General features: G+C 40.1%; 1 long non-coding RNA gene across 1 annotated transcript in view; it reads right to left on the bottom strand.

The window, feature by feature from the left end:
* LOC121028808 (uncharacterized) overlaps positions 1-14,847 on the bottom strand; it is a 36,615-nt gene extending 21,768 nt beyond the window's left edge. The window contains exons 1-2 of the long non-coding RNA XR_005789444.1: positions 14,649-14,847; positions 12,987-13,141 (exon numbers count right to left, since the gene is read on the bottom strand). This is a non-coding gene — a long non-coding RNA (uncharacterized LOC121028808). The remainder of the gene's footprint in view (positions 1-12,986; positions 13,142-14,648) is intronic.
* Positions 14,848-14,950: the final 103 nt, after the last annotated feature.

Raw genomic sequence — 14,950 nt, 5'->3', positions numbered from 1 at the left:
TAGAATATTTTAAGCTGAAGTATTATTTTTAATGTTGTTTCATTATGCTAGGTTGGATTTCTTCCATTTGTCATTCCACATCCATCCTCTGCCCTTCTCTACTGTGTCTGTGCCCTGGGAGGCTAGTTTGTTTGGACTACATCAACAGGCTTCCTTGTCTTCTGGCTTCCAGTTTGGCCAATAGAGGGCATGAATGGAAGATCAAAGAAAGGGAGGAAAGTGAGGTTGAGCATTGTTTCAGCTCCCCTTAATGAAGTCATCCCTCCACAGAAGGTCATAACTCTTTTTAGATGGCCTGTTCCACACAGCCTCTCTGTCTTCAGGTTCCAGCAACTACTTCCTCCCTTTTGCCCTGCTACTGAACCACCCCGACTGGTTTCCACACTCCTTGACAATTATTCAAAATAATTGTCTGATGATAACAACAGGTGTGGCAGTTTCCCTCTACCTTTTGCATACTTTCCTTGATAAACCTGAGACAAGACTCATGGAACACACCTTCAGTATTATCTCAGACCTTCCTCAAGGGCATGTTGGCCTCGCCTCAAGGGTATGTGGCTCCAGGTCTAACAGCTGTCTTGGGGATGGAAAGCAAGTAATTCTGTCAGGTTGACTTAAGCCAGGCCTCTATTCATCAAATGTACAATTTTTTGGTGATACAAATCAAGTATTTCTGGCTATCTAGTTTAATCTTTACTAGGAGACAATTCATTCATAACATTTCTGCTTGCTTTCTATCAGCTTTTGTTCTCAACTACCTTTGCAAGGCCTTCTAAGTCAAACAGCCTTGGAATGTAGAGATAATATCTCCTTTCAGGAAAAGAGCACACTTGTTTCCTGACCAGGATAATAAAGACAAGGTCTCTCTCCAGGGCGAAGGTAGGCAGGTTTGCATGCAGGCCCTTATAAGAGATTGGGGGATTCTAAGTTTGGAGTTCCCCATCTGTGATGCAAACCCACTTCGTTCACAGCATACACTCACACCTTTCCACCTCACTTGTAGGACTTGGAAGGCAAGGGAACCAATGCATATATGCAACTCACACTGCCTACTGTGCTGTGAGTAGAAAAGTTGTCTCTGTCTCCTTTGTCTCTGACAAAGATACCTCATATCTTCTACTGGCATCTACAAAACTATGGCAGGCTAATCTGTTAGTCTGCAAACAGGGTAAAAACGTTATACCCTTCACAGCTCTTAACAGTCCAAGGACTCCCACTGTAACGGAACTAACTTTAATTCACTCCTTGATGAGTCACAGAAACTACACCAGGTGGAGTTGTCACACAAAGTAAACTTTATCTGCAGCAAAATAACTTTGTGCAATAACTTTGTGGAATAACTTTCAAAGCCATGATTCCTTGAGCAAGGGTGAATGGGTTCCTTTTATTTAGGGTTAGGATGAATATTTACATAGAAGAGCCTATGTCATCATAAGGTGGGCATAGGGTGGCACATGTTCCTTAAGGAAACATGCCTATACATACATATTGTATGTTATGTAAAGGAGGTTTGTGCTCCTCCTTCGATGGAGATTTTGGTCTCATAATGAGGTAAAGGTAACCATTGGTCACTCCATGCTCCATCTGTGCAGGCGTGAGTTAAGGTTAAGTTAAAACTGGTCTGGATGGGGGGCTTCTGGGTGGTTCAGTCGGTTAGGTGTCCAACTTCAGCTCAGGTCATGATCTCATAGTTTGTGAGTCTGAGCCCCTGCTGTCAGCATGGAACTGCTCCGGATCCTCTGTCTGTCTGTCTCTCTCTCTCTCTCAAAAATGAATAAACATTAAAAAACAAAAAACAAAAACAAAAAAAACTGGTCTAGATGGTCTGGGCCCACTTGGGTAGAACTTTGTGTGGGCAGTTGTTATTGCTTGAGGGTAGTTTCCGGTTCCATCACAAGATGCTATGTGCCTCAGGTCTTTGCCTGAATTAAGAGATAAGCTGGAAAGAAGAGCTTAAGGAAAAATGCAGGACAAAGGTCATGGGTACAAGCAGGTGAGCAGTAAAAGGCAGGACTTGGGGTCTAGCTGATGACACCGTCTCAGTAAGCAACCATCCTGAAGCCACGTATTTCTGTATCAGCCCTGCTGCCTTTTATACTAACTGTAATCACTTTTCCTCTGATCATTAAGTACTGCTACTTGGCTTATATCATGTCTGGATCCCCCCTACCCTCAGTGAAATTAGGAAACCTATGTTAAGTGTGCTATTCCTCAGTGGCAGCTACAATTACAGATGATAGCCATGAAAGCATTTTCCAAAGAGGGTGGTATTTATTTTACCAATGTATTTTTCCTGCACCCCTTCTGAGGGAGACAAAGTTAGAGGGTAGGGGACTGAATGGACTGCACATGAAAAATTCACTTTAGCACCCCTAGTCCCAGGGTCTCTAGATTCCTCTCTCTACATTATGCCAAGGGAATTTTTACACCTTGACTTCATCTAGTGTGGCCCCATTGAGTCCAGGCTTTGGTTCTCTAGAATTATTCTAGCTGCTCCAATTAGCAATATTTGTTGAAGGGAACAGAGTGCCAGAGGGTCTTATACCAGCAATGAAATATCGCACCCTGAAAATGACACACACGACTTTTGCTTATAAGCTGTTGGCCAGAACCACATGCCTCCTCCTGTAAGGGGGACAGCTAAGTATAATCTTTCAGGGTGCTGGAGAGAGAGAAGAAAACTGGGTATGTGTCAGCACCACACCAGGTGAGTCAGGGCTGCCACAAGTGATGAAGAGCTACACTATCACAAACTATTTATGCACCCTGACGGACAGCCCACTTGGCTATGCATCCTCTCTCATTTCTCCTGAACCACTACCGGAACCACAGTTCCTGAAATCCTCGACTTGGAGGATTGCAACAGCTTTGTTTTATGTTAGTTATTTCTTTGCTCCCTCCCAGGAGCCTTTTGCTAGTACAGTTCATTGGTGTCTTCTGGACCTAGTAGAGCCAGGTTGTATAGTTGCTACTTATGTTTTATAATGGAATGCTACTGGGCATGCCCAGTGTTATGGTTCAGTGATCACACAATAGATGATTTGTCATGGGTGATTTAGGTTGTCCAGTCACTTAAGAGTCCCGAAGTCAGATGCTCAGTTTCCATCAGGACTCAATAACGAGTTATGAACTGCTTTTCAAAATGAAGAACAGTTATAGCATGAACTTCCTCCAAAACCTTGTCTAATCTGGGGCCTGCCATGGTCTCCAGACCCCATCTCTGCTGCCAGGCACACTTCCACTGCCATTAGATCTGCTAGGCTGTAAGGCCCAACAGGCATGTGAGCTTGCTTAGCGGCCTGGACCTGTTAGGGAGCTAGTTCTTGTTCTAGGACCCACTGAAAACTGGCAGCTTATGGGTTATCTGCTGCATGCTGCAGCATGCCCAAATGCAGTATAGGTGGTCACCACAATCCGGAAAGCATCATACACTGTGCCTCTTTCTTTGTGGTGGTTGGGGCAAGGTACTGCCACTTATCTCTCTGTAGAAGGTATCACCTAATATGCTCCGAATCACTGGACCCCTTGAAACTTCATCAAAGTGGCAAGGCCCTTAGGAGCTCCTGGTAGCTGGGACGGTTAAACATCCAACACTTGATTTTGGCTCATGGTCCATGAGTTTCAGCCCCACTTGTGCTGACAGTGCAGAGCCTGCTTGGGATTCTGTCCCTCTCTCTCCCTGTCTCTCTGCCCCTCCCCTGCTCTCACTCGCTCTCTCAAAATAAATAAATAAACTTTAAAAAGTTGGGGGGCCAAGGCTCTTAACTATCACAGTTTATTGTTCCAGTCAATATACATCTAAACTACAGCTGCAATTAACATCATAATCTGATTAGGTCTGCAATAATCTATTATTTTTCAAGGCCCTTTAGCCTTTTGCTCTGGTCACATAGAAACGTTTTATGCAGATATAATAGGAATCACTATCCCAGCTTCTCTCAAGGTTTTTATGGCAGTGGTAATTTCTACAATCCCTTCAGAAGTATTGCTTACCAACTGGTGTACTGTGTGGGAAGAGTTCCAGAGCCCTCATTCCGAAGGAAAGGGAACCAGAGAATGGCATTTCGTTAGTTATCAAGTATATGTGTGTGTGGATTCTCACCATATGTTCTACAACTGTAATAATAAACACCATATATTCTATAATTGTAATAAAACACTAGTGCTCTATAGTTCCAACTAGACCCACTGTTAGCTGAATTTGAACCAAGACTTTATCTAAAGCCTGACATCCATAAGCATCTACTTTGGTGGACTTTTGTAGCGTTTTGGGTCTCTGGGGATCAGTGTAAAATTAGCATCAGTATGCAGTAGTTCCCAGAAGTTCTGGATATTTCTCTTTCCTCAGTGCACAGTCCCCTGGGTAAATAGCTACGGGTCACTCTGTGGAAAGCTCTCCACTCTGTGGAGGAAATGCACTGTATACACCTATGGCTGTACTGCAGTGTTCTTTTTCAGAGGCTCTCTTGCCTCCACCTCTGTTGAGGGGCTTCAGATCTACACACTGGCTTAGTTCTGGGCACCTGGTAAGACATGAATCCAAACAGTGATGTCTGGTTAGTTTCTCCCCAGCTGAGCTCAGAGTATTCCTTCTATGTAAAGCAGAACCTGGGTAGGCTGCCCAGTTGTTTCAAAACATACCTATTACTATTTTCTGTTGATTCATTGGACTGACCAGACTAAACAGATCTTTGCTGGGATCTACCACCTAGCCTCTACCCCTCTGAAATTCCATTTTCCCACTGTAATCAGGAAATGCAATTTTTGTAGCACTTCCCACTGTCTTCTATGGGTTTCAGGACAGAGTCCCACAGAGATGCTCTCTTGTTCCCTTACCCAATGCTTGGTGAAGGAAGTGGCCTCTGGGCTTTCCCAGAGGGCATAGTGGGTTTGGAGAATCAAATCAAGAGGCTGCCACTGCCTCCAGCTTCTTCACAGAACCCCAGAATGCTGCTAGAAGACCACAGCTATGCTGAACACCTCATTCTGCCTTCTGAGTAACAGAGAATGCATTATTGGAGGAACCTAATCACTACAGAACTTTAGCTCCAAAGGGTTTGAGAAATGTACTGTCTAGCTGGGTGGCTATGTCCCTGATCACAAGTCTTCTCCTATGGCAGAAGGGAAGACCAGGCAGATGTGGATTATCTCCAGGCTGTCATGCTTCACTCTCCTCTACTGGTTTCCTCCCATTAGCATTTAAACATGCTCAAGTCGCTGTTGTTTTATTTCATTTTTGGATTAAAAAACAAAACCCTTCCCTCATCTCTATGTCCCCCTGTATTTCCACCTCCTTATTCTATATAGTTCTATATTATGAAAGAATTGTCCTCAAATACTTAGTTATCGGTGGATGTAAGAAAGTCTGAATTCAGCATAGGAAAGGAAGCTTGAGATATCAATCTGCAATGTATGAAATTGACAGCTGTGAAGTGACTAAAAGTTGAAGATGATTCCAGTGTCAGGTCATTTACTAAAAACATCAGGTGTGATAGGAAAATAATGGGCCCCAACGATGTCCATGTCCTAATTCTAGAAACTCTGAATATGTTACTTTGCACGGCAAAAGGGATTTTGCAGATGTAATTAAGGACCTTGAGATTATTTTAAATTATCTGGGTAGTACCAATCTAGTCACATGGTCCTTAAAAGTATAAGATGAAGAAAAAAGTGAGGAATCTTGAAAGGAACTCAACCCACTGTTGCTGGCTTTGAAGGCAGAGGAAGAAAACCATGAACCAAGGATGTGGACATCCTCTAGAAGCTATGGACAGCCCTAGGTTGATGGTCAGCAAGGACAGGAGCTCCAGTCCTACAACTTCAAGGAACTGAATTCAGCCAATGACTTGAATGAGCATGGTAAGATATTTTCCCTAGAGCCTCCAGAAAGGAATGTTACCCTGCCAACTCCTGGGTTTTAACTCTTTGAGGTCCATGCCCCCAGAACTGTTAAGATAATATACATTATTTCATCAACTAAATTTGTGGCTGTTTGTTATGGCAACAACAGAAAATAAATCAAACAAGGTATGGGGTGCCTGGGTGGCTCTGTCAGTTAAGCATCTGACATCAGTTCAGGTCATGAACTCTGTCCTGTCAGCTTAGAGCCTGGAGTCTGCTTCAGATTCTGTGTCTCCCTCTCTCTGTGCCCCTCCCCCACTCATGCTCTGTCTCTCAAAAATAAACATCACAAAAAACATTTTTTAATAAAAACAATAATAAATCAAGCAAAGTACTTTTGCCACACAAGTCTTCCTTCCTGGGGACACTTATTATAAAACCAGAGTCCCTGAGATTAGGGGGAGTTGAAAAATGTCAGTTCCGGGACAACTGCCTGACTCTTATATCCTGACTGAGAAAAGGTTCTAGGGAGAGTATCAAGCAGGAAGGGAAAAATCAAAACGAGAAAACTGGAAAGCATACATCATAGGATTTGTGCAATAGCAGCAAAAAAGTCTAGTTCTACCTCTAAATAGTAAAGATGAAACATAAATAAGGACACTGGCCCAAGCCTGGTGGGACTCCATTTAGAACTATGCGTACACAGAATATTGATTGGCTCAACAGTGCAGGAGAGGTATAATTCTCACCCCACCCCCATATCCTACCTATGTAAAAGCACATAGACATGTGCTTTACGTGAGTTCACACAAGCGCAATTCACAGCCTGAAATATATGAGAAAAGTAAGAGTTTTACCTTACTCCATAGAGAGCTCTCCTTACATTTGAAGAAGAAAACTATTCCTCCACAGTAGATTAAAATCCTCCCATGTATTCTCTTTACCTCATGTAATTTGTCAAAGCCTTCTTTCTATAGGGATCACCATAGTCTACATCTTAATGTACAAATGAATGACATATTGATTCTTGTTTAAATCCTAAAAGAATTTCTCAATATAAAAACATTTTCTTTTCCCATATTTTTATAATGCACAGAATATTCTTCCTAACCAGAAATACCTTCTCTCCCTAATCTTTTGAATTATCTAGTCTTGAGTCTGTTACTTAACATTAAGGTTTTTCACATTTCTTTCAGACTGTAACTTGATATTTCAGAAGTGTCACTTAAATCAGCCTGAAAAGAAAACATCCATGGAGGTAAGAGAAAAACAACTTTCCTACCAGACAGAGCTACTGGAAAGTTAATCTAGTGAGTAATAATTTATAGAAAAGGTAATTTATTATTTACTGTGCAAGTTGTTGGCACCATTCACAGCACCTTCTTCACTTGAGTGACAAAGGCCAACATATACAACTAAGGATTATCAGGTGGCTTAAGATACTTTATCACCTTTCTTGTGAGAAAACTAAAGAACCCTACAGTCATTAATCCAGTAATTCTAGTAACACACTTTTGAAGATGAGGGCAAATGTTCTATTCACTTAAGTATTTATTTCTGTAGTTTAAACACAGAGCCTTTATAAGGAAAACCCAACATAAAAGTTAATGTACTAAAGGAAGAAACGTAAATCAAGAATGTAAAAATTAAATCTGTAACCAAAGAAAGCCATCAGAAATTATTGTTAGGCAAGCCCTGGAAATGTGGGAAGTTGTAATTGGGATAAAATAAGAAACAAGGCCAAGGACAAAGGCAAATCCAAATCAGAAACCCAGGTAGAAGATCCTAGGACTGTAATTCCCAAACTGTGCGCTCAGGGGCATAGGACTCTGGAGTGAACTCACAAGGCACCATGAGATATTTTAAATGTTTCAGAGAAACACAGAGACGTTTGTGAGACATCATATGAATGTCTATGATTAGGTTGTTCGGACTTAATTACTTAATAAATGGAACTCTACAGTATTTCTTAGGCTGAAGACACTATGAAAAAAGTCCAACAATGCTATGAAACAAGAAAAGTTTGGGAATCTCTGCCTTAAGGACATACCAGGGTTCAAAAGACATAGCCTGCCTAGAGTAGAACCAGAAAGGTAGATCAGGGGCGCCTGGGTGGCTCAGTCCATTAAGTGTCCGTCTTAGGCTCAGGTCATGTTCTCGCGGTCTGTGAATTCAAGCCCCACATCTGGCTCTGTGCTGACAGCTCAGAGCCTGGAGCCTGCTTCAGATTCTGTGTCTTCCTCTCTCTCTGCCCCTCCCCTATTCGCTCTCCGTCTCTCTCTCTCTCTCAAAAATAAATAAACATTAAAAAAAAGAAAGAAAAGAAAAGAAAAGTAGATCAAAAGTAAAAAGGACAGCACCTCAAGCCTCTGCATGCCTCCTTATACATGGTAGGGCCTTTCACTCTACTGTAGCTTTAAACAAAGGAACCTTGTACCCTATTACTCTGAATTTACTGCAGCATCCCTCCAAAATCAATGAATCTTGCTTGCAAATCAGTGAATCTTACTCTTAGTAACAAAACCAAAACCGTTATTTTTCATTGTTAGTTGGGGACCAAACAACTAAAGTTCCCCAAATATTTAGTATGAGAAAGTCTACTAAAATTTAAATACTTCTCTAGTGAAGAAATGAATGAACTTTAAGATTCATTCAGCAATAATAGTCCATTATAGAAGTTTTAAAATTTACTCTAAATTAGGGGTTGGCAAACTTTTTCCATAAAAAGTCAGATAGTATTTTTAAATATTTTCTTTTTTCTTTTTCTTTCTTTTACAACTCTAAAAATGTAAGAGCTAACTGAAAGCAGTGGGTATGTTCACATTGTTGTCAACCAATCTCCAGACCTATTACATTTTGCAAAACTGAAATTCTCCATCCACTGAACATAATAATTCCCCATTTCCCCTTGTATACCCGTGTGCATCGCAGCACTGGACACCATTAGGGGATAGAAAGTCAAAAGGTCAAAGTACACACACCAATGTTCACAACAGCAATATTCACAACAAGCAAAGGTGGAAACCCAAATGTCCGTTGACAGATGAATGGATAAACAAAATGTAGTCTATACAGCCTTAAACATGAAAGAAATTCTGATACCTGCTACATGAATGGACTTTAAAAATCATTATGCTAAGTGAAATATACCAGATGTAAAAAGGACAAATAGTGTATGAATCCACTTACATGAGTACCTGGAATGAATTCATATAGACAGAAAGTAGGATAGTGATTACCAGGAACTGGGGGAAAAGGGAAATGAGCAATGTGTTAAACAGATACAAAGTTTCAGTTTGGGATGATGAAAAAATTCTAGATATGGATAGCAGTGACAGTTTCATAATAAGATGAATGTACGTAATGCCCTGAACTATACACTTAAAATGGTTAAATAGTAAATTTTATGTTATTTTACCACAATAAAAAAAATGTAAAAACATTTCTTAGCTTCATGAGCCATATGGAAATAGACTGGAGACCGTAATTGGGTTGCAGGCCACAGTTTGCTCTGAATCATAAGACCCACTAAACAAAATGAACAAAATGACATGAAATACTTAGAAGTTTTTTTGAAGTCATTGTAATTCATTTTTATTTCAACATGAACATGTTAAACAGATTTTCACATTTAATATATTTGTTACACTTAACAAATTATAAGTGTACCCAGTAACTTGTAAGTGTAGCCAGTAAATGTTTGAGAGAAGTCTCTTTAAGATGAAGTCAACTGGGGCGCCTGGGTGGCGCAGTCGGTTAAGCGTCTGACTTCAGCCAGGTCACGATCTCGCGGTCCGTGAGTTTGAGCCCCACGTCAGGCTCTGGGCTGATGGCTCAGAGCCTGGAGCCTGTTTCCGATTCTGTGTCTCCCTCTCTCTCTGCCCCTCCCCCGTTCATGCTCTGTCTCTCTCTGTCCCAAAAATAAATAAACGTTGAATAAAAAAAAAAAAAAATAAGATGAAGTCAACTGATGCCACATTGGGGCACCTGCGTGGCTCAGTTAAGTGTCCAACTCTTGATTTCAGCTCAGGTCATGATCTCACGGTTAGTGAGATAGAACCCAGAGTTGGGCTCTGGCTGACAGCTTGGAGCCTACTTGGGATTTTCTCTCTCCTCCTCTCTCTCTGCCTCTCCCCCACTTATGCTTGCTTTTGTTCTCTCTCTCTAACTAAATAAATAAGCATTGGAAAAAAAAAAAAAAAGACGAGATCAAAATGTATATAAGGACATAAGGTATTACATGTAATATGTAATCAGGTATTACATGTAATATGTACAGCTTTACCTGTTATAGATGTAGGGAGGTATAGAGGAGATAGAAATAAATAAATAAATAAACCACGGTGTCTTTAACAAAGCTTAAAACGTAGCCTGAACAATGTGGTAGGTAAAGCTGAAACTTAATGGGCAAAAAATACTCAAAGTTCAGATTTTAAGTTGGATATTACAGCTAGTTCCACTTATATTTTCTTCCCCATTCATTTGGTACATAGTAGACCATTTTCCCTCCCATTTAGGGGAGAAGAGAAAATGGTACATTACAAAATCAAGCATAATGTAAAGACCTGCTCATATCCCTTCCCTACATTTGCAACACTCTTTCATTGGTTAGCATAATCTCAAATTCTGAAGGCAACATACTCCTAAAAAAGAAAACCCTAGACACCTTATGAAGGCTCAAAGTCAGCTCTAGGCAAAAAAAGAAAAAAAAAGAAAAAAAAATCACTCTAAGCAAGAAGCCTTTTTCCAAAAGATAGAGTGCACATAAATATGGAGACAAGAGACATGGTTTCAGTTATCTACTCACTGGAAAAGATGTGTAACAACCCTACACAGAAAAGTAAAATAATCATTTTTATTATGCTTATGAATTCTTTTTAAGACTTTAACTTTATTGTTTTTTCAGAGCAGTTTTAGATTTAAAACAAAATTGAAAGATACAGATAATTCCTATATAACCCCTAGCCCCTCCACACATGCATAGCCTCCCCATTACCAGTATTGTCCACCAGCATTGTACATTTTTTATCAAGGATGAATCTACACTGACACATCAAAGTCACCCAAAATCCACAGCTTACCTTAGGGTTCGTTCTTGGTGTTACACATTCTATGGATTTGGACAAAAGCATAATGACATACATTCATTAACATTATAGAGTATTTTCATTGCTCTAAAAATCCTCTATACTCTGTTTATTCATCTCTCCCTTGTCCCCGTCTGGGAGCCATTGACTTTTTTTTTTTACTGTCTCCATAGTTTGTCTTTTCCAGAATGTCACATATTTGGAATCACAGTGTGTAACCTTTTCAGCTTAGTAGTATTCATTTAAGGTTCCTCCGTGTCTTTTCATAGCATGGTAACTCAATTCGTTTTAGTGCTAAATAATATTCTGTAGTCTGAATGTACCATTGTGTATTAATCCATTTATTTAATGAAAAACATCTTGGTTGTTTCTAAGTTTTGGCAATTATGCATAAAGGTGCTATAAACATCAATGTGCAGGTTTCTGTGTGGACATAAGGTTTCACCTCCTTTGGGTAAATAGTAAAGAGTTCAATTGCTGGATCACATGGTAAGAGTATATTTCATTTTGTAAGAAACTTCCAAACTATCTTCCAAAGTGGCTGTACCATTTTGTGTTCCCACTAGCAATGTATGAGAATTCCTTTTGCTTCACATCTTCACTAGCATTTGGTGTTGTCAATTTCTAGATTTAGGCCATTCTAAGAGATGTGTAGTGGTAAGTCATTTTTTTTTTTCACTTTGCATTTCCCTGATGGCATATGATGTGGCACATCTTGGCATATACTTATTTTACATCTGTATATCTTCTTTAGTGAGGTCTGTAAAGGTGTTGGCCCATTTTTTAAATGAGCTTTTGTTTTCTTATTGTTGAGTTTTAACAGTTCTTTAAACATTTTGGATAACAGTCCTTTATCAGATGTATTTTTTTTTTTGCAAATATTTCTCCCAGTCTGTGTCTTGTTTTCCATTCTCTTAAAATCGTGGATTCTTCAGGTCAGGAATTAGGACAAGACAGAGCAGGAAAGGCTCACTTTGGTCCACAAGTCTAGGTCCTCAGCTGGGAAGGCTGAAAAGGCTGAAGGGTAACTAAATGGCTGACAGCTGGAATCTGCTTCTCCATTCTCATATCTGGCACCTAGGCTAACTGGAGGGCTGGGCTCAGCTGTGACTGTCAGTCAGAGTACATTCAAGGGGTCTCCCTATTGCCCTGGGCTTTTCACAGCACATGGGACTCAGGTAGTCAGACTTCTTACATGATGGCTGAGAGCTGCAAAAGCAAGGGTTTCAACAGACTGCATGGCCTTTTATGACCTAGCCTCTGAAGTCACATATGGTGACTATGATCACTTTCTCTGTATTCTCTTGTATAAATCAATCATAAGCCCATCCAGATTTAAGAGGAGAAGACACAAAGTATACCTTTTCATGGGAAGGACATCAAAGAAGTCATAGCCATATTTTAAAACCACCAAGGGCATATTTGTATAGAGAGATGTGAAGACACATACCAAAAGGTTGACAGCAGTGCCCACCTCCCACGTTCCCTCAAAGTGAATTTTATTAACTTATTATTTTAAGTCAGACTAACACAAACATATTCTCCTTGGATGGCAAAATTCCATCTACCTATTTTCATGTAATACAGTAACAAACAGAAACTTCATTTCATCTATATAAACTGCATCAAGAATGAATAATGTCTTACTTTGGGGCCTAGTACCATCTGCCAGTTACAACCACTTCTTATCTTCCAAACACCATCAAGCTCAGATCCACCCTCAGGCTTAGACTAAGTCATATCCAGAAAGAATACAGAGAATACATATAGCAGATAAAGTAAGTAGACTAGAATCACACCAGCATTATGATTGCTGAAATTGGTAGCCATTCTCTATCTCAGTAATTGCTAGACTTTAGGATCTCGTGGACCAAGAAAAATTTCAGAAATAAAATAAACCAAATGGGAGCAAATAAAGTTAGCAACAAATATTTCTTCAAAGAAAATTATTTAGAAAATAACTACTCTATAACTGTCATTGGATAAAAGAAACAGAATGAACAATTTCAATGTAATGCACAATCCTTAAGAGTAAGTTTAACTAAATGAAAAACTCACTATATTTTTTTCTTATTTCTCTGCTGATCTGTAGCAACTTCACCATAGATGAACCCCAGTTCACAAACTGGTGTGCAAAACTACTTGTCCATCTGACATTCTGGTCTCTTCCATCTCTTACTTTATTCTGATAGTTCTACAACTTTAGCTTGCTCCTAGGAAAGACAGACAAATAAGTAATTAAAACACAACATGAATGCCATAAGGATACAGGGAACAAAATCAAGAAAGTTTTCACAAATTAGGTTGAAAAAGGTTTGCCCCTGGGAAAGAATGAGGAAGACTGTTAAAGGTGGCAATGACTGTGACTGAAAGCATAGAGACAATCTACGTATGCAGTATATCCAAGGAAGATACATTGTGAATCAAAAAAGTAAGTAGTGGTTATACTTGATTGTAGAGCAAGGGTTACTTTTCTCTTCTATATTCTTCTAGTTTCTGAAATTTAACACTGGAATATGCATAAATTTAATGATCAGGAAATACACAATTATTTTGATTTTGTAGATTACCCTTAGGAAGAAGAAACAAAAGGTCTATTTCCCTTTGAGAAAGCAGTTTGTATTAAAAGAGGCCAGGTTGGAAAATGGAGATGTTAAAGACTGGAGTATGGATGCAGAAATGCAGCTCTAGACTTTGGCCAGGGCAGATGACACTGGGGAAGATAACATTCCCTCAATGCCTCTGTTAGAATTCTAGGCTAGGTGTACTCAGACTGAGGCCTTCTTGTCCACAATCATGAGTCAGAAACTCTCAGGTGGCAGGTGTGTCTGACAAGTCAAATGCTTAGCTGTGCCTTTGGAATCAAGAGACCAAAGTTGGAATTTCAGCTCTACCACTAACTAGCTCAATGAACAAAGGCAAATTACTTAACCACTTGAAACTTTTTTTTTCTTTTTTTTTTTAATTTTTTTTTTCAACGTTTTTATTTATTTTTGGGACAGAGAGAGACAGAGCATGAACGGGGGAGGGGCAGAGAGAGAGGGAGACACAGAATCGGAAACAGGCTCCAGGCTCTGAGCCATCAGCCCAGAGCCTGACGCGGGGCTCGAACTCACGGACCGCGATATCGTGACCTGGCTGAAGTCGGACGCTTAACTGACTGCGCCACCCAGGCGCCCCGAAACTTTTTTTTTTCTTTTTTTCTTTTTTCATCTGTAACATGGAGAACTGCCTACTTTTGTGGATTTAGATTAACTGATATAATGTAGGTGAAGAATTTAGTACAATGCCTGCCCCTCAGAACATGAGAATTATAATAGAGGACACATTTGTATATCTAATTGAGAAGTTAGATATTTGTTTGCTTTGTTGGTTTTAAAAGGCTTTAAGATCCTATTTGCCATTTGTTGTATAGGTTTAGCTAAAAGCTGTCAGTTGGAACGTCAAAACCTTTTGAAACTTAAATGTATGAGTTTTTCACACGAGTTCTAAATGCGGAAAGGATATTCAGTATTTGCAGTTGCTTCTAAAATTCAGCTACCTTTAGAATTTTCTGCAAAATCCAGAAATAATTAAGTAGCCCTCCCGTAGTTTCTAGCAACTGATAGAAAACTAGGAGGACGCTTTCCATTCTTCTCTTATTCCACCCGCTCCCCTGTCCACTCACAGAGAGAACCGGAAATTTCTATGCAAATAAATGGCTCAGTTATAAGGTCTTACCCAGTCTTTCTTAATGCTGGAATACAGTCAGCAGAAGAACATAGCAGGTGTCCCTCAAGTGTTCTCCATCAATTCTTACAGCTTCCAGAATCCTGTTCACGGGCCTTTGGGGCAACCAGTACCAACTCCAACAATTCCTAACCATTTCCTCTCCTACCAACCTCCTAACCTTGCTACGCCTCTCTACAGCCCCTCCCCCCGCAAATGACCAATCAGAGAGTGTAAAGTGAGGCGGATGGGGCGGGCCCAGTTTGGAGCTGTCGACGAATCAGCAACCTCAGACGGCGGGGGCGGAAACGGAA

The sequence above is a fragment of the Herpailurus yagouaroundi genome, unplaced genomic scaffold, assembly GCF_014898765.1.
Source record: "Herpailurus yagouaroundi ecotype Mexico unplaced genomic scaffold, PumYag 28, whole genome shotgun sequence".
Classification (NCBI taxonomy): Eukaryota; Metazoa; Chordata; class Mammalia; order Carnivora; family Felidae; genus Herpailurus; species Herpailurus yagouaroundi.
Note: the sequence above shows the minus strand (reverse complement) of the source record. Positions and strands in the feature narration are given on the sequence as shown.